The following is a 22046-nucleotide window of genomic DNA, read 5'->3' as shown; positions in this document are numbered from 1 at the left end:
AACCATAGAACATGACAACTTTGCTCTCCCCTAATCAAGAGTAAATCTCGAGAGTCGTGTGAACAAAAGGCAAATTATTTTACTCAGTCAGTACGTGCATTCTTAGTCTCATCAGAATGTAGAGAAAAGGAAGAGACGGGCGTGTTCAATAAAAAGGTGTTATTTATTGATCAGTCTCTTTTCTCATACAAGAGAAATGGATCAATATTATTGCAATACTTATAGTTAAGTAAAGTGCATACATTAAAAGCAATAGTATAAAATAATACTGTAAAAACATTGATATGGTTTCTAAGCCATAGGATGTTTTAAAATGAATAAAATATATTACATAAACATATACATTTGACTAAACGTACTCAACTGGTGTTTCTAGATACGCCTACCCCGTGTACCTGACCTAAGTCTAATACGTGGGCGGGAATAGAAAGTTACAGTTTAAGTTAAGTTTGTTTTTGCCAAGTGAATAACTAAAGAATTCTCTGCGAGGGGTTATTCAGTTCTGTACCTGGAAGTTAGGATGAATGAGGAATGGTATCTCTCTCTCTGGTCTCGATATTCCAGGCTGCCTGCGAGGGCTACCCAGAAACGCCGGGGCTGGATTTCTCGGCAGGAGAAAGCAGCGCGTCTCTCAGCGCGTCAGGAAGGCGGGGCTGCTGCCAGCGGGGTCTGCTCTGCTCTTGGCTTCGGCAAGTATGGCTGCTCCGTCTCGTCACCACGCGTGTGTGTGCATAGGGCAAGATCGGTAATATTTATACCTTTAAGGTGCCGAGATTGACGTAAGGATGGACATAGATACGTCAATAAAGATGTCATACGACTTGCTCGTTAGCACATTCTTTTACTAAAGTTCTCGGTGAAATCAAAACAATGGCCGCAGGGTTTTGCCCAGGTTGTCATAGGTTTGATTTGTTATGAGAACTCCGTATGCCTTATCAGGGGCTGGAGGAATATCGCTTGTCTAATTAGATAGCAAGCGTTATGACCTAATCAGATAACACGTTCCTGTGCCGTAGTGTGACTGCGTCAGATAACGGTATCTGCATCATGGGGATTTTCTGCCTCATGGGCTGACTGCTAGTTAACTTGTTAGTTTGTTTAACTAGAATAGGGTCAGGAATAGGGGGATCGATTCAGGACCTATAGGAATACATGACAGGAGAAGTAGTCCTTAATATTATTTATTAAAGGAAAACTGGATCATTTAAAAAACAGATATTTGTTTCATTGTTATTTTATTTGAATAGGCAGTGGTACATAGGACCAATGCCTCTACATACAATGATTGTTTTGAAACATTCTTAAAGGGGAAGAGGTTTTACGGGACAACCTTATCATTTGAGGATTGGTTACCACAATCACTGAGATGGTGATGAAGTATGATTGTTTTGGGCCAAATTATGGTGGAAAAACATTTCTACGTACCACTACAATTCGGTATTTGGAAGGTACACCCAAACACCCCTTTCGAATACCTTCCATTTAATACATCAGATAAAGCCATTTTGCGTTTGCAAATGGCCTGATTCTTCAGACCAGCCTTCTTGCAACTGCAATGATAGTTCGTACATCTTGCACATAGGCAGAGCTTTTAAGGAGAAATTAAATAGTTCCTACGTTGCACAAAAATGAAGTGCTTCAAACAAACACATACTTTGCATGCACAGAGAAGAGGTGGAATATATGTAAGACTGAAGACACAGGTGAAATGAGAAATAGATTGACTGCTTCGCTGCCAAGTTATATACGCCATTTCTTCAGTGCAATACAAGAAAGCACCAAACAGTATAACAAAGTTGTCAATTGGTTTAATAGTCCATTCCCTTTGTTTAGTGCTGTGAAAGGAAGAGCCAAATTCCAAAATTGATCAATGATGTTTCAGAAATTTCCCAAAGGGAATAACAAGCCGACTGTTAAAAACTGCATTCACTCACAGGTTTTGAGCAGGAAACACTGAAATGCTATTAAAGTGCAATATCCAAGGGAACACTGACTCTGTCAAAGATGATCCAAATAGAATTGATGAAAAGTCCCAATTACAAACAACAGAATCAAAATAGGGTGAGAGGACACCTGGATTTGAACCAGGGACCTCTTGATCTGCAGTCAAATGCTCTACCACAGAGCTATATCCCCAGCTTTTCAGAAAAATCAGAATGACAAAATATCAGTACATCATGAAAGAGTGTGAGGATCATACTAAGTTGTGCCAGAAAGTACAACCTTGAAACTGTGGAACAGGAGAATTAGTCCTTAATATTATTTATTAAAGGAAAACTAGATCATTTAAAAAACAGATTTATTTGTTTCATTGTTATTTTATTTGAATAGGCAGTGGTACATAGGACCAATGCCTCTACATACAATGATTGTTTTGAAACATTCTCAAAGGGGAAGAGGTTTTTACGGGACACCTTATCATTTGAGGATTGGTTACCACAATCACAGAGATGATGATGAAGTATGATTGTTTTGGGCCAAATTATGGTCGAAAAACATTTCTACGTACCACTACAATTCGGTATTTGGAAGGTACACGCAAACACCCCTTTCGAATACCTTCCATTTAATACATCAGAAAAAGCCATTTTGCGTTTGCAAATGGCCTGATTCTTCAGACCAGCCTTCTTGCAACTGCAATGATAGTTCGTACATCTTGCACGTAGGCAGAGCTTTTAAGGAGAAATTAAATAGTTCCTACGTTGCACAAAAATGAATTGCTGCAAACAAACACATACTTTGCATGCACAGAGAAGAGGTGGAATATATGTAAGACTGAAGACACAGGTGAAATGAGAAAAAGATTGACTGCTTCGCTGCCAAGTTTTATACGCCATTTCTTCAGTGCAATACAAGAAAGCACCAAACAGTATAACAAAGTTGTCAATTGGTTTAATAGTCCATTCCCTTTGTTTAGTGCTGTGAAAGGAAGAGCCGAATTCCAAAATTGATCAATGATGTTTCAAAAATTTCCCAAAGGGAATACCAAGCCGAGTGTTAAAAACTGCATTTACTCACAGGCTTTGAGCAGGAAACACTGAAATGCTATTAAAGTGCAATATCCAAGGGAACACTGACTCTGTCAAAGATGATCCAAATGGAATTGATGGAAAGTCCAAATTACAAACAACAGAATCAAAATAGGGTGAGAGGACACCTGGATTTGAACCAGGGACCTCTTGATCTGCAGTCAAATGCTCTACCACTGAGCTATATCCACAGCTTTTCAGAAAAATCAGAATGACAAAATATCAGTACATCATGAAAGAGTGTGAGGATCATACTAAGTTGTGCCAGAAAGTACAACCTTGAAACTGTGGAACAGGAGAAGTAGTCCTTAATATTATTTATTAAAGGAAAACTGGATCATTTGGAAAGGGGCGACCGCTAGGTCCCCCCGAATGTATGGATGGGGGCCCGAACCTCCCGGGAAGCCATTTTGGGCGGGGTGGGCGTGGCCCGGCTGGTATCATCAAAGCGGCGTAGCCGGAGCGCGCCTTCCCCCCGCCCGAGAGGGGTTGTCCTAGACACCTTGAAGGACGACCACGCCCAGCAGGCGTATCGGGGACGGGTACACGCCCTCCCGCAGAAGGATAAAGGAGCGGGAACCCTGAAGATCGTCCTCTTGTTCCTCGGATCGGAAGGCTGCACCCACTCGTTGCTCGTGAGCCCTCGACGGAACAAGCAGCAATTTTGAACGTGGTAATCTTGTTTTTTATCTTTCAGTTTCGACACTTGATTTCAGGACCTCGTGGATCGACCTAAGGCGGAGGACTCGAAACCATGCCTGGCAAGCAAGCAGGAAAGGGTTCCGAGATGGAGAAGATGTTACGCCTGTTGTCGACCCGGATGGCGTGTATGGACCGAAAGCTCGGTCAAGTCCAATCGCTCGGTAGAGGTTTGGCGGAGGTAAAGAAACAATTGGCGGCAATGAACGACCCAGGTCAGCCAAAAAAGGTAATAGGCCCGGCCTTGCCGGGAGTGGTTCCCGGGTTAAGAGGGAAGCGGGTCAAAGAAAGGGCAGTCTCGGGGGGTGTCCCGGCACCGGAGGTGCCGCCCATCGTCCCCCTAGTACCGGCTGGTAACCCGGTTCAGGAACCAGTTTTAGGCCAGCCTATCCCAGTGGTGATCACCTCGACCGAGGATGATGAAATGCCCCCAGAATTGGCCGCACAGTTGACCGCATGGCTGAAAACAAAGGTGGGGGGCACAGCGACCCCGGGAGATCCGGCCAAAGAGGCCAGAGTGTTAATGAAGCAGTTGCGGCAATCGAGAGATGTCGCAAGGGCGAGTGTTCCTCTTGTTCCCCCACAGGTGGCGCCAGGAGTACCAGCAGCTGGTCAAAAGAAAGCGACGGCAGCAATAGCCGATCCGGGTAAGCTCGCATTGCCAATGGTGGGGGAGGGCTCGATACCCTCAAGGCGGGAAAAAGTTGCACAGCACGTTCCCTTGGCCACGAAAGAGTTAATATGGGGAGACAAGTATGTCAACATGTTTTCATTGTTAACGGACCATCGTGAGATGGAGTATGCTAAAACGCAGAAAGATTTGTGGCACCTTAGTGTATGAGGCGCCAAGATGGCCGAGTTCAGGGTGGAAGAGACAGTGACGAATTAGGTTAAGGCCTTCTCTGTATTTACCGCAGTTATGGGGGAACGTAAACCTGATGTTATGACGGAGTTGGTTTGCTATCAGAATCGCATTATGGATTTTTATTCAATGTACGAGGGGGAAGAATGGAAAGGCTATGACATGAAGTTCCGTAAAGCAAAAGAATTTGATTCTTCTCTGTCTTGGGATTGTTTGGACTCGGTGTCATGGCACAAGCAACTCCTGCCATGGGCGACAGGTACGTCCTCGCCAGGCGGGAGCGGGTCCGGGGTTGTCCGCCAAAAGCCCGGGGTGCCCTTTCGAGCAGGCACAGGTGGGGGCTATCAGCCTAGAGTTGGCGGGAAGGGCGGACAAGGAGGGGTCTGTTGGGGCTTCAATCGAGGCAATTGTAACAGACCACAGGGGACATGCAAGTTTAAGCATGTGTGTGCCGGCTGTGGGAATTCCTCACACCCGGAAAGTGCTTGTAGATCAAAGAATGTCGGGGCGGGTGGAAAAGGAGGACCTAAGCAGGAGTGAGGTGGAACTTTGTGACCGATTGCCTACACCCGTTGATCTAATGGTTATGATTCCGTGGTTAAACAAGTACCCTGATCATGTGTCCGCTGGGGTGTTGAGGAAGGGTTTTTTACATGGCTTCCACATCCCGGTGGGGTAAGTTCGGGGGAACTCCTTTTGTAGAAATCAGTTATCGGTACGGCACAACCCAGGCGTGGCAGAAAGGAAAATAGCTAAAGAAGTCAGTTTAGGACGAGTGGCTGGCCCCTTTTCCTGCCCGCCGGTGGCCGATTTCATATGTTCCCCGTTAGGGGTGGTCCCGAAGAAAGATCCGGGGGAGTTTAGACTCATACATAACCTTTCTGCTCCTAGGGGTTCCTCAGTGAATGATGCCATAGACCCAGAAGTTTGTTCGGTACGATACGCATTGTTCGACGATGCCGTGGCCATTTTGAACCACCTAGGCCCCGGGGCGCTGATGGCGAAATGTGATATCGAATCAGAATTCCGGTTGCTTCCGGTGCACCCGCAGGATCACGCCTGCTAGGTTTTGCATTTCAGGGAAATTATTACATGGATAAATGCATGCCCATGGGTTGTTCCATTTCATGTGCATATTTTGAGATGTTTAGCTGTTTTTTGGAATGGGCATTTACAGAGGCCACAGGGCATAGACATGTTATGCATTATCTGGATGATTTTCTGTTTTTGGGGGCAGCCGATGATAAGAATTGCGCACAGGCGCTGTATGATTTCTGCATCCTCATGAATGAATTCGGTGTCCCATTGGCACCAGGTAAGACGGTTGGACCATCTACTTCACTGGAGTTTCTGGGTATTGAGCTCGATTCTGTGGAGGGGTGTTTCCGACTACCAGTAGACAAAGTGACCAAGTTCCGGGCTTCCTTGATGCAATGCCTGAGTGGGGAGAAAATGACCCTGCACCAGTTACAACGAACAGTGGGTCAGCTTAATTTTGCCCTGAGGGTGATTCCTATGGCCCGCCTGTTTTTGCGCTCTATCGCGCAGGCTATGGGTGGTCTCAAAGAGGCTCACCACCGTACGAGACTGTCTGGAGAGGTTCGCCAGGATATGCGGATTTGGTTGGCATTTCTGGCGGACTTCAACGGTCGAGTCGTCTGGAGTTCCCCGCCAGAGTCTTTGGTGGAATTAGGTCCATGGACCGACTCGGCTGGGAGTGTGGGTTTTGGCGCCATCTTAGGTGATCGATGATCGGCACAAACATGGCCAACATGGTGGCACTCTGACGGCCTCACAGGTAACATTGGGTTCCTGGAGTTATTCCCCATTTGGGTGGCTCTGATGACATGGGCTGATGATTTCAGGGGCTGCTCAGTGGTGTTTTGGTCCGACAATATGACTGTAGTAGATTGCATTAACCAACAGGCAGCACGCTGCAAAATGATTTTGAGATTGTTGAAAGAGATTGTGCTGCTGTGCATGAGATTGAATGTACTGTTCAGGGCAAAACATGTGCCAGGTGTACTCAATCTTGCGGCTGATGCACTCTCTCGTTCACGTATACAGGCATTTACGGGGTTACCGGCCCACAGCAGACTTAGAGGAGGCACCATTCCCAGAAGCAATGTGGCTTATCGGTGCCTCGGATTACAAGACCTCGTGGCAGCGAGTCTAGCCCCCAGGACAAGGAAAGCATACGAAGGAGCGTTTCGTTCTTATTGCACATATTTGGGTCCTGTAGGGAGTCTGCATTGGGGTCAGGAGGAGTCCTTCCTGGGGTACCTGGTTGCACTACACAGGGAGGGCCGATCAGTGGCTACGGCCGGTAGGCATGGGCGGCCATTTCCTTCATGGCCCAGGTACACGGCATAAAAGATCCTACAGGTTCTTTTTTGGTGAAGAAAGCCCTTCGCGGCTGGCAGCGCCTTGAGGGTTGCAAGAGAGATACGAGGCACCCGATTGGCTTAGACAGACTGTCTCTGCTTTTAGCAAAGCTGGATGAGACGTGTTCCTCCCATTACGAAGCAGTTCTGTTCCGGGCAGCTTTCACATTGGCATTCCATGGGGCCATGAGGGTGAGCGAACTTGTCGCAAGGAACAATAGAGATATGGAGGGAGGTTTGTGCAGGGATCACATCCAGATAAGGGGTGATTCGATGGTGATCATGATAGCCAGGTCCAAGACTAACCAGGGGGCTATGGGAGATAGTGTGGTCGTGCAGCGCAAGCGTGGGTCCCCCGTCTGCCCGTTGAAGTGTGTGGAAGACTAATTGGCGCTAAGAGCGGCCACTTAGGGGGGGGCTTGCTCCGACACAAGGATGGCACCCCACTGATGAGATTTCAGTTTCAGAGGGTGCTGGCACTGGCAATCGCTGACCCGGGCATGGACCCGTGCGATTTTGGGACCCACTCCTTTAGGATAGGGGCTGCTACTGAGGCTACAGCCAGGGGTCAGAGTGCCGAGGAAGTTGGGCCGTTGGTCCTCGAATTGTTTTAAGAGGTATGTGCGATTGCACATGTTGTAAGTGATCAATTGACATGCACTCACGTTTTCTGTCTTTTGTTTACTTTGCAGTTTCGCGGGCCTGCCATGCAGGGCGGAATTGGAGGTCGACCCTACATCAAGTGACCAGCGGTCAGAGATCACCGACTGGGGAAAGGATGGTATGGGTCGTGGGCCACTCATACGTGAGACGCGCCGGTGACGTATTCAAGGAAGGTGACGCGATTCACGCACCTGGGGAATACGGGTTCAGAGTGGCTTTCCACGGGAAAGGTGGGCTCGTTTTTGACAAATTTGAGTCATTTTTCGAGGGACTTTTAGGGCGGCATAGGTCACCGCCGTCTATAGTCATAGTACACCTGGGTGGCAACGATTTGGTGACACTGGGTAGACGAGAGTTACTTGAACGAATCTTGTCAACTGTTAGCTGGTTGGCTAAAAGAGTCCCGGGGTGCACGATTGCCTGGTCCCACATGATTCCTAGAAGGAGGTGGCAGGGGGGCCTTTCGGTGTCAGCTCTGAACCATTCAGTAAAACGGGTCAATAATAAGATTAATAGACTGTTCCGTTCTGCACAGTTGCATGTCATTCCTCATGGGTGTATCCGGGGTGACCATATGTATTTGAACGATGGGGTTCACCTGTCCAGGGTGGGGAATGACTTACTAATAGGAGATGTAGTTGCATGGTTGAGAGGTTTGAGGAAGCATGACCTATAGGAGGAGTTGGGGGGACCGGATAGTCGGTCAACTATCCGGTCTGTGGCGGTAAGGTCATGATCGGTGAGCAGGAATTTAAAGGTCCCTAGAGTGGGGCGCCACCCACAATGGATGGGAGCGCCCGGGGGAAGACGGCCATTGGCCCCTTCCACGGGGAGGCAGCACCCACTAGCACCAAACAGTATAACAAAGTTGTCAATTGGTTTAATAGTCCATTCCCTTTGTTTAGTGCTGTGAAAGAAAGAGCCGAATTCCAAAATTGATCAATGATGTTTCAGAAATTTCCCAAAGGGAATACCAAGCCGAGTGTTAAAAACTGCATTTACTCACAGGCTTTGAGCAGGAAACACGGAAATGCTATGAAAGTGTAATATCCAAGGGACCACTGACTCTGTCAAAGATGATCCAAATGGAATTGATGGAATGTCCCAATTACAAACAACAGAATCAAAATAAGGTGAGGGGACACCAGGATTTGAACCAGGGACCTCTCGATTTGCACTCAAATGCTCTACCACTGAGCTATATCCCCAGCTTTACAGTACAATCAGAATGACAAAATATCAGTACATCATGAAAGAGTGAGAGGATCATACTAAGTTGTTCCGGAAAGTACAACCTTGAAACTGTGGAACAGGAGAAGTAGTCCTTAATATTATTTATTAAAGGAAAACTGGATCATTTAAAAAACAGATATTTGTTTCATTGTTATTTTATTTGAATAGGCAGTGATACATAGGACCAATGCCTCTACATACAATGAATGTTTTGAAACATTCTTAAAGGGGAAGAGGTTTTTACAGGACACCTTATCATTTGAGGATTGGTTAACACAATCACTGAGATGGTGATGAAGTATGATTGTTTTGGGCCAAATTATGGTGGAAAAACATTTCTACGTACCAGTTCAATTCGGTATTTGGAAGGCACACCCAAACACCCCTTTCGAATACCTTCCATTTAATACATCAAAAAAAGCCATTTTGCGTTTGCAAATGGCCTGATTCTTCAGACCAGCCTTCTTGCAACTGCAATGATAGTTTGTACATCTTGCACGTAGGCAGAGCTTTTAAGGAGAAATTAAATAGTTCCTATGTTGCACAAAAATGAAGTGCTTCAAACAAACACATACTTTGCATGCACAGAGAAGAGGTGGAATATATGTAAGACTGAAGACACAGGTGAAATGAGAAATAGATTGACTGCTTCGCTGCCAAGTTTTATACGCCATTTCTTCAGTGCAATACAAGAAAGCACCAAACAGTATAACAAAGTTGTCAATTGGGTTCATAGTCCATTCCCTTTGTTTAGTGCTGTGAAAGGAAGAGCCGAATTCCAAAATTGATCAATGATGTTTCAGAAATTTCCCAAAGGGAATACCAAGCCGAGTGTTAAAAACTGCATTTACTCACAGGTTTTGAGCAGGAATCACTGAAATGCTATTAAAGTGCAATATCCAAGGGAACACTGACTCTGTCAAAGATGATCCAAATGGAATTGATGAAAATTCCCAATTACAAACAACAGAATCAAAATAGGGTGAGGGGACACCTGGATTTAAACCAGGGACCTCTTGATCTGCAGTCAAATGCTCTACCACTGGGCTATATCCCCAGCTTTTCAGTAAAATCAGAATGACAAAATATCAGTACATCATGAAAGAGTGTGAGGATCATACTAAGTTGTGCCAGAAAGTACAACCTTGAAACTGTGGAAAAGGAGAAGTAGTCCTTAATATTATTTATTAAATGAAAACTGGATCATTTAAAAAACAGATTTATTTGTTTCATCGTTAGTTTATTTGAATAGGCAGTGGTACATAGGACCAATGCCTCTACATACTATGATTGTTTTGAAACATTCTTAAAGGGGAAGAAGTTTTTACGGGACACCTTATCATTTGAGGATTGGTTACCACAATCACTGAGATGGTGATGAAGTATGATTGTTTTGGGCCAAATTATGGTGGAAAAACATTTCTACGTACCACTACAATTCGGTATTTGGAAGGTACACCCAAACACCCCTTTCGAATACCTTCCATTTAATACATCAGAAAAAGCCATTTTGTGTTTGCAAATGGCCAGATTCTTCAGACCAGCCTTCTTGCAACTGCAATGATAGTTCGTACATCTTGCACGTAGGCAGAGCTTTTAAGGAGAAAATAAATAGTTCCTACGTTGCACAAAAATGAAGTGCTTCAAACAAGCACATACTTTGCATGCACAGAGAAGAGGTGGAATATATGTAAGACTGAAGACACAGGTGAAATGAGAAATAGATTGACTGCTTCGCTGCGAAGTTTTATACGCCATTTCTTCAGTGCAATACAAGAAAGCACCAAACAGTATAACAAAGTTGTCAATTGGTTTCAAAGTCCATTCCCTTTGTTTAGTGCAGTGAAAGGAAGAGCCGAATTCCAAAATTGATCAATGATGTTTCAGAAATTTCCCTAAGGAAATACCAAGCCGAGTGTTAAAAACTGCATTTACTCACAGGTTTTGAGAAGCAAACACTGTAATGCCATTAAAGTGCAATATCCAAGGGAACACTGACTCTGTCAAAGATGATCCAAATGGAATTGATGAAAATTCCCAATTACAAACAACAGAATCAAAATAGGGTGAGGGGACACCTGGATTTAAACCAGGGACCTCTTGATCTGCAGTCAAATGCTCTACCACTGGGCTATATCCCCAGCTTTTCAGTAAAATCAGAATGACAAAATATCAGTACATCATGAAAGAGTGTGAGGATCATACTAAGTTGTGCCAGAAAGTACAACCTTGAAACTGTGGAAAAGGAGAAGTAGTCCTTAATATTATTTATTAAATGAAAACTGGATCATTTAAAAAACAGATTTATTTGTTTCATCGTTAGTTTATTTGAATAGGCAGTGGTACATAGGACCAATGCCTCTACATACAATGATTGTTTTGAAACATTCTTAAAGGGGAAGAAGTTTTTACGGGACACCTTATCATTTGAGGATTGGTTACCACAATCACTGAGATGGTGATGAAGTATGATTGTTTTGGGCCAAATTATGGTGGAAAAACATTTCTACGTACCACTACAATTCGGTATTTGGAAGGTACACCCAAACACCCCTTTCGAATACCTTCAATTTAATACATCAGAAAAAGCCATTTTGTGTTTGCAAATGGCCAGATTCTTCAGACCAGCCTTCTTGCAACTGCAATGATAGTTCGTACATCTTGCACGTAGGCAGAGCTTTTAAGGAGAAATTAAATAGTTCCTACGTTGCACAAAAATGAAGTGCTTCAAACAAGCACATACTTTGCATGCACAGAGAAGAGGTGGAATATATGTAAGACTGAAGACACAGGTGAAATGAGAAATAGATTGACTGCTTCGCTGCCAAGTTTTATACGCCATTTCTTCAGTGCAATACAAGAAAGCACCAAACAGTATAACAAAGTTGTCAATTGGTTTCATAGTCCATTCCCTTTGTTTAGTGCTGTGAAAGGAAGAGCCGAATTCCAAAATTGATCAATGATGTTTCAGAAATTTCCCAAAGGGAATACCAAGCCGAGTGTTAAAAACTGCATTTACTCACAGGTTTTGAGAAGCAAACACTGTAATGCCATTAAAGTGCAATATCCAAGGGAACACTGACTCTGTCAAAGATGATCCAAATGGAATTGATGGAAAGTCCCAATTACAATCAACAGAATCAAAATAGGATGAGGGGACACCAGGATTTGAACCAGGGACCTCTTGATCTGCAGTCAAATGCTCTACCACTGAGCTATATCCCCAGCTTTACAGTACAATCAGAATGACAAAATATCAGTACATCATGAAAGAGTGAGAGGATCATACTAAGTTGTTCCGGAAAGTACAACCTTGAAACTGTGGAACAGGAGAAGTAGTCCTTAATATTTTTCATTAAAGGAAAACTGGATCATTTAAAAAACAGACTTATTTGTTTCATTGTTATTTTATTTGAATAGGCAGTGGTACATAGGACCAATGCCTCTACATACAATGATTATTTTGAAACATTCTTAAAGGGGAAGAGGTTTTTACGGGACACCTTATTATTTGAGGATTGGTTACCACAATCACTGAGATGGTGATGAAGTATGATTGTTTTGGGCCAAATTATGGTGGAAAAACATTTCTACGTACCACTACAATTCGGTATTTGGAAGGTACACCCAAACACCCCTTTCGAATACCTTCTATTTAATACATAAGAAAAAGCCATTTTGCGTTTGCAAATGGCCTGATTCTTCAGACCAGCCTTCTTGCAACTATAATGATAGTTCGTACATCTTGCACGTAGGCAGAGCTTTTAAGGAGAAATTAAATAGTTCCTACGTTGCACAAAAATGAAGTGCTTCAAACAAACACATACTTCGCATGCACAGAGAAGAGGTGGAATATATGTAAGACTGAAGACACAGGTGAAATGAGAAATAGTTGACTGCTTCGCTGCCAAGTTTTATACGCCATTTCTTCAGTGCAATACAAGAAAGCACCAAACAGTATAACAAAGTTGTCAATTGGTTTCATAGTCCATTCCCTTTGTTTAGTGCTGTGAAAGGAAGAGCCGAATTCCAAAATTGATCAATGATGTTTCAGAAATTTCCCAAAGGGAATACCAAGCCGAGTGTTAAAAACTGTATTTACTCACAGGTTTTGAGCAGGAAACACTGAAATGCTATTAAAGTGCAATATCCAAGGGAACACTGACTCTGTCAAAGATGATCCAAATGGAATTGATGAAAAGTCCCAATTACAAACAACAGAATCAAAATATGGTGGAGGGGACACCCGGATTTGGACGAGGGACCTCTTGATCTGCAGTCAAATGCTCTAACACTGAGCTATATCCCCAGCTTTTCAGTAAAATCAGAATGACAAAATATCAGTACATCATGAAAGAGTGTGAGGATCATACTAAGTTGTGCCAGAAAGTACAACCTTGAAACTGTGGAACAGGAGAAGTAGTCCTTAATATTATTTATTAAAGGAAAACTGGATCATTTAAAAAACAGATGTATTTGTTTCATTGTTATTTTATTTGAATAGGCAGTGGTTAATAGGACCAATGCCTCTACATACAATGATTGTTTTGAAACATTCTTAAAGGGGAAGAGGTTTTTACGGGACACCTTATCATTTGAGGATTGGTTACCACAATCACGGAGATGATGATGAAGTATGATAGTTTTGGGCCAAATTAAGGTGGAAAAACATTTCTACGTACCACTACAATTCGGTATATGGAAGGTACACCCAAACACCCCTTTCGAATACCTTCCATTTAATACATCAGAAAAAGCCATTTTGCGTTTGCAAATGGCCTGATTCTTTAGACCAGCCTTCTTGCAACTGCAATGATAGTTCGTACATCTTGCACGTAGGCAGAGCTTTTAAGGAGAAATTAAATAGTTCCTACGTTGCACAAAAATGAAGTGCTTCAAACAAACACATACTTTGCATGCACAGAGAAGAGGTGGAATATATGTAAGACTGAAGACACAGGTGAAATGAGAAATAGATTGACTGCTTCTCTGCCAAGTTTTATACGCCATTTCTTCAGCGCAATACAAAAAGCACCAAACAGTATGACGAAGTTGTCAATTGGTTTCATAGTCCATTCCCTTTGTTTAGTGCTGTGAAAGGAAGAGCCGAATTCCAAAATTGATCAATGATGTTTCAGAAATTTCCCAAAGGGAATACCAAGCCGAGTGTTAAAAACTGGATTTACTCACAGGCTTTGAGCAGGAAACACGGAAATGCTATGAAAGTGCAATATCCAAGGGACCACTGACTCTGTCAAAGATGATCCAAATGGAATTGATGGAATGTCCCAATTACAAACAACAGAATCAAAATAAGGTGAGGGGACACCAGGATTTGAACCAGGGACCTCTCGATTTGCAGTCAAATGCTCTACCACTGAGCTATATCCCCAGCTTTACAGTACAATCAGAATGACAAAATATCAGTACATCATGAAAGAGTGAGAGGATCATACTAAGTTGTTCCGGAAAGTACAACCTTGAAACTGTGGAACAGGAGAAGTAGTCCTTAATATTATTTATTAAAGGAAAACTGGATCATTTAAAAAACAGATATTTGTTTCATTGTTATTTTATTTGAATAGGCAGTGGTACATAGGACCAATGCCTCTCCATACAATGATTGTTTTGAAACATTCTTAAAGGGGAAGAGGTTTTTACGGGACACCTTATCATTTGAGGATTGGTTACCACAATCACTGAGATGGTGATGAAGTATGATTGTTTTGGGCCAAATTATGGTGGAAAAACATTTCTACGTACCACTACAATTCGGGATTTGGAAGGTACACCCAAACACCCCTTTCGAATACCTTCCATTTAATACATCAGATAAAGCCATTTTGCGTTTGCAAATGGCCTGATTCTTCAGACCAGCCTTCTTGCAACTGCAATGATAGTTCGTACATCTTGCACGTAGGCAGAGCTTATAAGGAGAAATTAAATAGTTCCTACGTTGCACAAAAATGAAGTGCTTCAAACAAACACATACTTTGCATGCACAGAGAAGAGGTGGAATATATGTAAGACTGAAGACACAGGTGAAATGAGAAATAGATTGACTGCTTCGCTGCCAAGTTTTATACGCCATTTCTTCAGTGCAATACAAGAAAGCACCAAACAGTATAACAAAGTTGTCAATTGGTTTCATAGTCCATTCCCTTTGTTTAGTGCTGTGAAAGGAAGAGCCGAATTCCAAAATTGATCAATGATGTTTCAGAAATTTCCCAAAGGGAATAACAAGCCGAATGTTAAAAACTGCATTTACTCACAGGTTTTGAGCAGGAAACACCGAAATGCTATTAAAGTGCAATATCCAAGGGAACACTGACTCTGTCAAAGATGATCCAAATGGAATTGATGAAAAGTCCTAATTACAAACAACAGAATCAAAATAGGGTGAGGGGACAACCGGATTTGAACCAGGGACCTCTTGATCTGCAGTCAAATGCTCTACCACTGGCTACATCCCCAGCTTTTCAGTAAATTCAGAATGACAAAATATCAGTACATCATGAAAGAGTGTGAGGATCATACTAAGTTGTGCCAGAAAGTACAACCTTGAAACTGTGGAACAGGAGAAGTAGTCCTTAATATTATTTATTAAAGGAAAACTGGATCATTTAAAAAACAGATTTATTTGTTTCATTGTTATTTTATTTGAATAGGCAGTGATACATAGGACCAATGCCTCTACATACAATGAATGTTTTGAAACATTCTTAAAGGGGAAGAGGTTTTTACAGGACACCTTATCATTTGAGGATTGGTTAACACAATCACTGAGATGGTGATGAAGTATGATTGTTTTGGGCCAAATTATGGTGGAAAAACATTTCTACGTACCAGTACAATTCGGTATTTGGAAGGCACACCCAAACACCCCTTTCGAATACCTTCCATTTAATACATCAAAAAAAGCCATTTTGCGTTTGCAAATGGCCTGATTTTTCAGACCAGCCTTCTTGCAACTGCAATGATAGTTTGTACATCTTGCACGTAGGCAGAGCTTTTAAGGAGAAATTAAATAGTTCCTATGTTGCACAAAAAGGAAGTGCTTCAAACAAACACATACTTTGCATGCACAGAGAAGAGGTGGAATATATGTAAGACTGAAGACACAGGTGAAATGAGAAATAGATTGACTGCTTCGCTGCCAAGTTTTATACGCCATTTCTTCAGTGCAATACAAGAAAGCACCAAACAGTATAACAAAGTTGTCAATTGGTTTCATAGTCCATTCCCTTTGTTTAGTGCTGTGAAAGGAAGAGCCGAATTCCAAAATTGATCAATGATGTTTCAGAAATTTCCCAAAGGGAATACCAAGCCGAGTGTTAAAAACTGGATTTACTCACAGGCTTTGAGCAGGAAACACGGAAATGCTATGAAAGTGCAATATCCAAGGGACCACTGACTCTGTCAAAGATGATCCAAATGGAATTGATGGAATGTCCCAATTACAAACAACAGAATCAAAATAAGGTGAGGGGACACCAGGATTTGAACCAGGGACCTCTCGATTTGCAGTCAAATGCTCTACCACTGAGCTATATCCCCAGCTTTACAGTACAATCAGAATGACAAAATATCAGTACATCATGAAAGAGTGAGAGGATCATACTAAGTTGTTCCGGAAAGTACAACCTTGAAACTGTGGAACAGGAGAAGTAGTCCTTAATATTATTTATTAAAGGAAAACTGGATCATTTAAAAAACAGATATTTGTTTCATTGTTATTTTATTTGAATAGGCAGTGGTACATAGGACCAATGCCTCTCCATACAATGATTGTTTTGAAACATTCTTAAAGGGGAAGAGGTTTTTACGGGACACCTTATCATTTGAGGATTGGTTACCACAATCACTGAGATGGTGATGAAGTATGATTGTTTTGGGCCAAATTATGGTGGAAAAACATTTCTACGTACCACTACAATTCGGGATTTGGAAGGTACACCCAAACACCCCTTTCGAATACCTTCCATTTAATACATCAGATAAAGCCATTTTGCGTTTGCAAATGGCCTGATTCTTCAGACCAGCCTTCTTGCAACTGCAATGATAGTTCGTACATCTTGCACGTAGGCAGAGCTTATAAGGAGAAATTAAATAGTTCCTACGTTGCACAAAAATGAAGTGCTTCAAACAAACACATACTTTGCATGCACAGAGAAGAGGTGGAATATATGTAAGACTGAAGACACAGGTGAAATGAGAAATAGATTGACTGCTTCGCTGCCAAGTTTTATACGCCATTTCTTCAGTGCAATACAAGAAAGCACCAAACAGTATAACAAAGTTGTCAATTGGTTTCATAGTCCATTCCCTTTGTTTAGTGCTGTGAAAGGAAGAGCCGAATTCCAAAATTGATCAATGATGTTTCAGAAATTTCCCAAAGGGAATAACAAGCCGAATGTTAAAAACTGCATTTACTCACAGGTTTTGAGCAGGAAACACCGAAATGCTATTAAAGTGCAATATCCAAGGGAACACTGACTCTGTCAAAGATGATCCAAATGGAATTGATGAAAAGTCCTAATTACAAACAACAGAATCAAAATAGGGTGAGGGGACAACCGGATTTGAACCAGGGACCTCTTGATCTGCAGTCAAATGCTCTACCACTGGCTATATCCCCAGCTTTTCAGTAAATTCAGAATGACAAAATATCAGTACATCATGAAAGAGTGTGAGGATCATACTAAGTTGTGCCAGAAAGTACAACCTTGAAACTGTGGAACAGGAGAAGTAGTCCTTAATATTATTTATTAAAGGAAAACTGGATCATTTAAAAAACAGATTTATTTGTTTCATTGTTATTTTATTTGAATAGGCAGTGATACATAGGACCAATGCCTCTACATACAATGAATGTTTTGAAACATTCTTAAAGGGGAAGAGGTTTTTACAGGACACCTTATCATTTGAGGATTGGTTAACACAATCACTGAGATGGTGATGAAGTATGATTGTTTTGGGCCAAATTATGGTGGAAAAACATTTCTACGTACCAGTACAATTCGGTATTTGGAAGGCACACCCAAACACCCCTTTCGAATACCTTCCATTTAATACATCAAAAAAAGCCATTTTGCGTTTGCAAATGGCCTGATTCTTCAGACCAGCCTTCTTGCAACTGCAATGATAGTTTGTACATCTTGCACGTAGGCAGAGCTTTTAAGGAGAAATTAAATAGTTCCTATGTTGCACAAAAATGAAGTGCTTCAAACAAACACATACTTTGCATGCACAGAGAAGAGGTGGAATATATGTAAGACTGAAGACACAGGTGAAATGAGAAATAGATTGACTGCTTCGCTGCCAAGTTTTATACGCCATTTCTTCAGTGCAATACAAGAAAGCACCAAACAGTATAACAAAGTTGTCAATTGGTTTCATAGTCCATTCCCTTTGTTTAGTGCTGTGAAAGGAAGAGCCGAATTCCAAAATTGATCAATGATGTTTCAGAAATTTCCCAAAGGGAATACCAAGCCGAGTGTTAAAAACTGCATTTACTCACAGGTTTTGAGCAGGAAACACTGACATGCTATTAAAGTGCAATATCCAAGGGAACACTGACTCTGTTAAAGATGATCCAAATGGAATTGATGAAAAGTCCCAATTACAAACAACAGAATCAAAGTAGGGTGAGGGGACACTCGGATTTGAACCAGGGACCTCTTGATCTGTAGTCAAATGCTCTACCACTGAGCTATATCCCCAGCTTGTCAGTAAAATCAGAATGACAAATTATCAGTACATCATGAAAGAGTGTGAGGATCATACTAAGTTGTGCCAGAAAGTACAACCTTGAAACTGTGGAAAAGGAGAAGTAGTCCTTAATATTATTTATTAAATGAAAACTGGATCATTTAAAAAACAGATTTATTTGTTTCATCGTTAGTTTATTTGAATAGGCAGTGGTACATAGGACCAATGCCTCTACATACAATGATTGTTTTGAAACATTCTTAAAGGGGAAGAAGTTTTTACGGGACACCTTATCATTTGAGGATTGGTTACCACAATCACTGAGATGGTGATGAAGTATGATTGTTTTGGGCCAAATTATGGTGGAAAAACATTTCTACGTACCACTACAATTCGGTATTTGGAAGGTACACCCAAACACCCCTTTCGAATACCTTCCATTTAATACATCAGAAAAAGCCATTTTGTGTTTGCAAATGGCCAGATTCTTCAGACCAGCCTTCTTGCAACTGCAATGATAGTTCGTACATCTTGCACGTAGGCAGAGCTTTTAAGGAGAAATTAAATAGTTCCTACGTTGCACAAAAATGAAGTGCTTCAAACAAGCACATACTTTGCATGCACAGAGAAGAGGTGGAATATATGTAAGACTGAAGACACAGGTGAAATGAGAAATAGATTGACTGCTTCGCTGCCAAGTTTTATACGCCATTTCTTCAGTGCAATACAAGAAAGCACCAAACAGTATAACAAAGTTGTCAATTGGTTTCAAAGTCCATTCCCTTTGTTTAGTGCAGTGAAAGGAAGAGCCGAATTCCAAAATTGATCAATGATGTTTCAGAAATTTCCCTAAGGAAATACCAAGCCGAGTGTTAAAAACTGCATTTACTCACAGGTTTTGAGAAGCAAACACTGTAATGCCATTAAAGTGCAATATCCAAGGGAACACTGACTCTGTCAAAGATGATCCAAATGGAATTGATGGAAAGTCCCAATTACAATCAACAGAATCAAAATAGGGTGAGGGGACACCAGGATTTGAACCAGGGACCTCTTGATCTGCAGTCAAATGCTCTACCACTGAGCTATATCCCCAGCTTTATAGAACAATCAGAATGACAAAATATCAGTACATCATGAAAGAGTGAGAGGATCATACTAAGTTGTTCCGGAAAGTACAACCTTGAAACTGTGGAACAGGAGAAGTAGTCCTTAATATTATTCATTAAAGGAAAACTGGATCATTTAAAAAACAGACTTATTTGTTTCATTGTTATTTTATTTGAATAGGCAGTGGTACATAGAACCAATGCCTCTACATACAATGATTATTTTGAAACATTCTTAAAGGGGAAGAGGTTTTTACGGGACACCTTATTATTTGAGGATTGGTTACCACAATCACTGAGATGGTGATGAAGTATGATTGTTTTGGGCCAAATTATGGTGGAACAACATTTCTACGTACCACTACAATTCGGTATTTGGAAGGTACACCCAAACACCCCTTTCGAATACCTTCTATTTAATACATAAGAAAAAGCCATTTTGCGTTTGCAAATGGCCTGATTCTTCAGACCAGCCTTCTTGCAACTATAATGATAGTTCGTACATCTTGCACGTAGGCAGAGCTTTTAAGGAGAAATTAAATAGTTCCTACGTTGCACAAAAATGAAGTGCTTCAAACAAACACATACTTTGCATGCACAGAGAAGAGGTGGAATATATGTAAGACTGAAGACACAGGTGAAATGAGAAATATATTGACTGCTTCGTTGCCAAGTTTTATACGCCATTTCTTCAGTGCAATACAAGAAAGCACCAAACAGTATAACAAAGTTGTCAATTGGTTTCATAGTCCATTCCCTTTGTTTAGTGCTGTGAAAGGAAGAGCCGAATTCCAAAATTGATCAATGATGTTTCAGAAATTTCCCAAAGGGAATACCAAGCCGAGTGTTAAAAACTACATTTACTCACAGGTTTTGAGCAGGAAACACTGACATGCTATTAAAGTGCAATATCCAAGGGAACACTGACTCTGTTAAAGATGATCCAAATGGAATTGATGAAAAGTCCCAATTACAAACAACAGAATCAAAGTAGGGTGAGGGGACACCCGGATTTGAACCAGGGACCTCTTGATCTGTAGTCAAATGCTCTACCACTGAACTATATCCCCAGCTTTTCAGTAAAATCAGAATGACAAATTATCAGTACATCATGAAAGAGTGTGAGGATCATACTAAGTTGTGCCAGAAAGTACAACCTTGAAACTGTGGAACAGGAGAAGTAGTCCTTAATATTATTTATTACAGGAAAACTGGATCATTTAAAAAACAGATTTATTTGTTTCATTGTTATTTTATTTGAATAGGCAGTGGTACATAGGACCAATGCCTCTACATACAATGATTGTTTTGAAACATTATTAAAGGGGAAGAGGTTTTTACGGGACACCTTATCATTTGAGGATTTGTTACCACAATCACTGAGATGGTGATGAAGTATGATTGTTTTGGGCCAAATTATGGTGGAAAAACATTTCTACGTACCACTACAATTCGGTATTTGGAAGGTACACCCAAACAACCCTTTCGAATACCTTCCATTTAATACATCAGAAAAAGCCATTTTGCGTTTGAAAATGGCCTGATTCTTCAGACCAGCCTTCTTGCAACTGCAATGATAGTTCGTACATCTTGCACGTAGGCAGAGCTTTTAAGGAGAAATTAAATAGTTCCTACGTTGCACAAAAATGAAGTGCTTCAAACAAACACATACTTTGCATGCACAGAGAAGAGGAGGAATATATGTAAGACTGAAGACACAGGTGAAATGAGAAATAGATTGACTGCTTCGCTGCCAAGTTTTATACGCCATTTCTTCAGTGCAATACAAGAAAGCACCAAACAGTATAACAAAGTTGGCAATTGGTTTCATAGTCCATTCCCTTTGTTTAGTGCTGTGAAAGGAAGAGCCGAATTCCAAAATTGATCAATGATGTTTCAGAAATTTCCCAAAGGGAATAACAAGCTGAGTGTTAAAAACTGTATTTACTCACAGGTTTTGAGCAGGAAACACTGAAATGCCATTAAAGTGCAATATCCAAGGGAACACTGACTCTGTCAAAGATGATCCAAATGGAATTGATGAAAAGTCCCAATTACAAACAACAGAATCAAAATATGGTGATGGGGACACCCGGATTTGGACGAGGGACCTCTTGATCTGCAGTCAAATGCTCTAACACTGAGCTATATCCCCAGCTTTTCAGTAAAATCAGAATGACAAAATATCAGTACATCATGAAAGAGTGTTAGGATCATACTAAGTTGTGCCAGAAAGTACAACCTTGAAACTGTGGAACAGGAGAAGTAGTCCTTAATATTATTTATTAAAGGAAAACTGGATCCTTTAAAAAACAGATGTATTTGTTTCATTGTTATTTTATTTGAATAGGCAGTG

The 22046-nt window shown here is 41.4% G+C and overlaps 4 non-coding genes across 4 annotated transcripts; all 4 read right to left on the bottom strand.

Moving 5' to 3' along the window:
* Positions 1 to 12023: 12023 nt before the first annotated feature.
* TRNAC-GCA (transfer RNA cysteine (anticodon GCA)) lies at positions 12024 to 12095 on the bottom strand. Its single transcript has one exon. It is a non-coding gene; the product is annotated as a tRNA-Cys (tRNA).
* Positions 12096 to 18520: 6425 nt separating this feature from the next.
* TRNAC-ACA (transfer RNA cysteine (anticodon ACA)) lies at positions 18521 to 18592 on the bottom strand. The gene has a single exon. It is a non-coding gene; the product is annotated as a tRNA-Cys (tRNA).
* Positions 18593 to 19604: 1012 nt separating this feature from the next.
* TRNAC-GCA (transfer RNA cysteine (anticodon GCA)) lies at positions 19605 to 19676 on the bottom strand. Its single transcript has one exon. It is a non-coding gene; the product is annotated as a tRNA-Cys (tRNA).
* A 1012-nt stretch (positions 19677 to 20688) lies between these two features.
* TRNAC-ACA (transfer RNA cysteine (anticodon ACA)) lies at positions 20689 to 20760 on the bottom strand. Its single transcript has one exon. It is a non-coding gene; the product is annotated as a tRNA-Cys (tRNA).
* Positions 20761 to 22046: the final 1286 nt, after the last annotated feature.

This window comes from Lissotriton helveticus, chromosome 1_2, assembly GCF_964261635.1.
Source record: "Lissotriton helveticus chromosome 1_2, aLisHel1.1, whole genome shotgun sequence".
NCBI classification, from domain to species: domain Eukaryota; kingdom Metazoa; phylum Chordata; class Amphibia; order Caudata; family Salamandridae; genus Lissotriton; species Lissotriton helveticus.
This window is presented reverse-complemented; position numbering and strand designations above follow the sequence as displayed.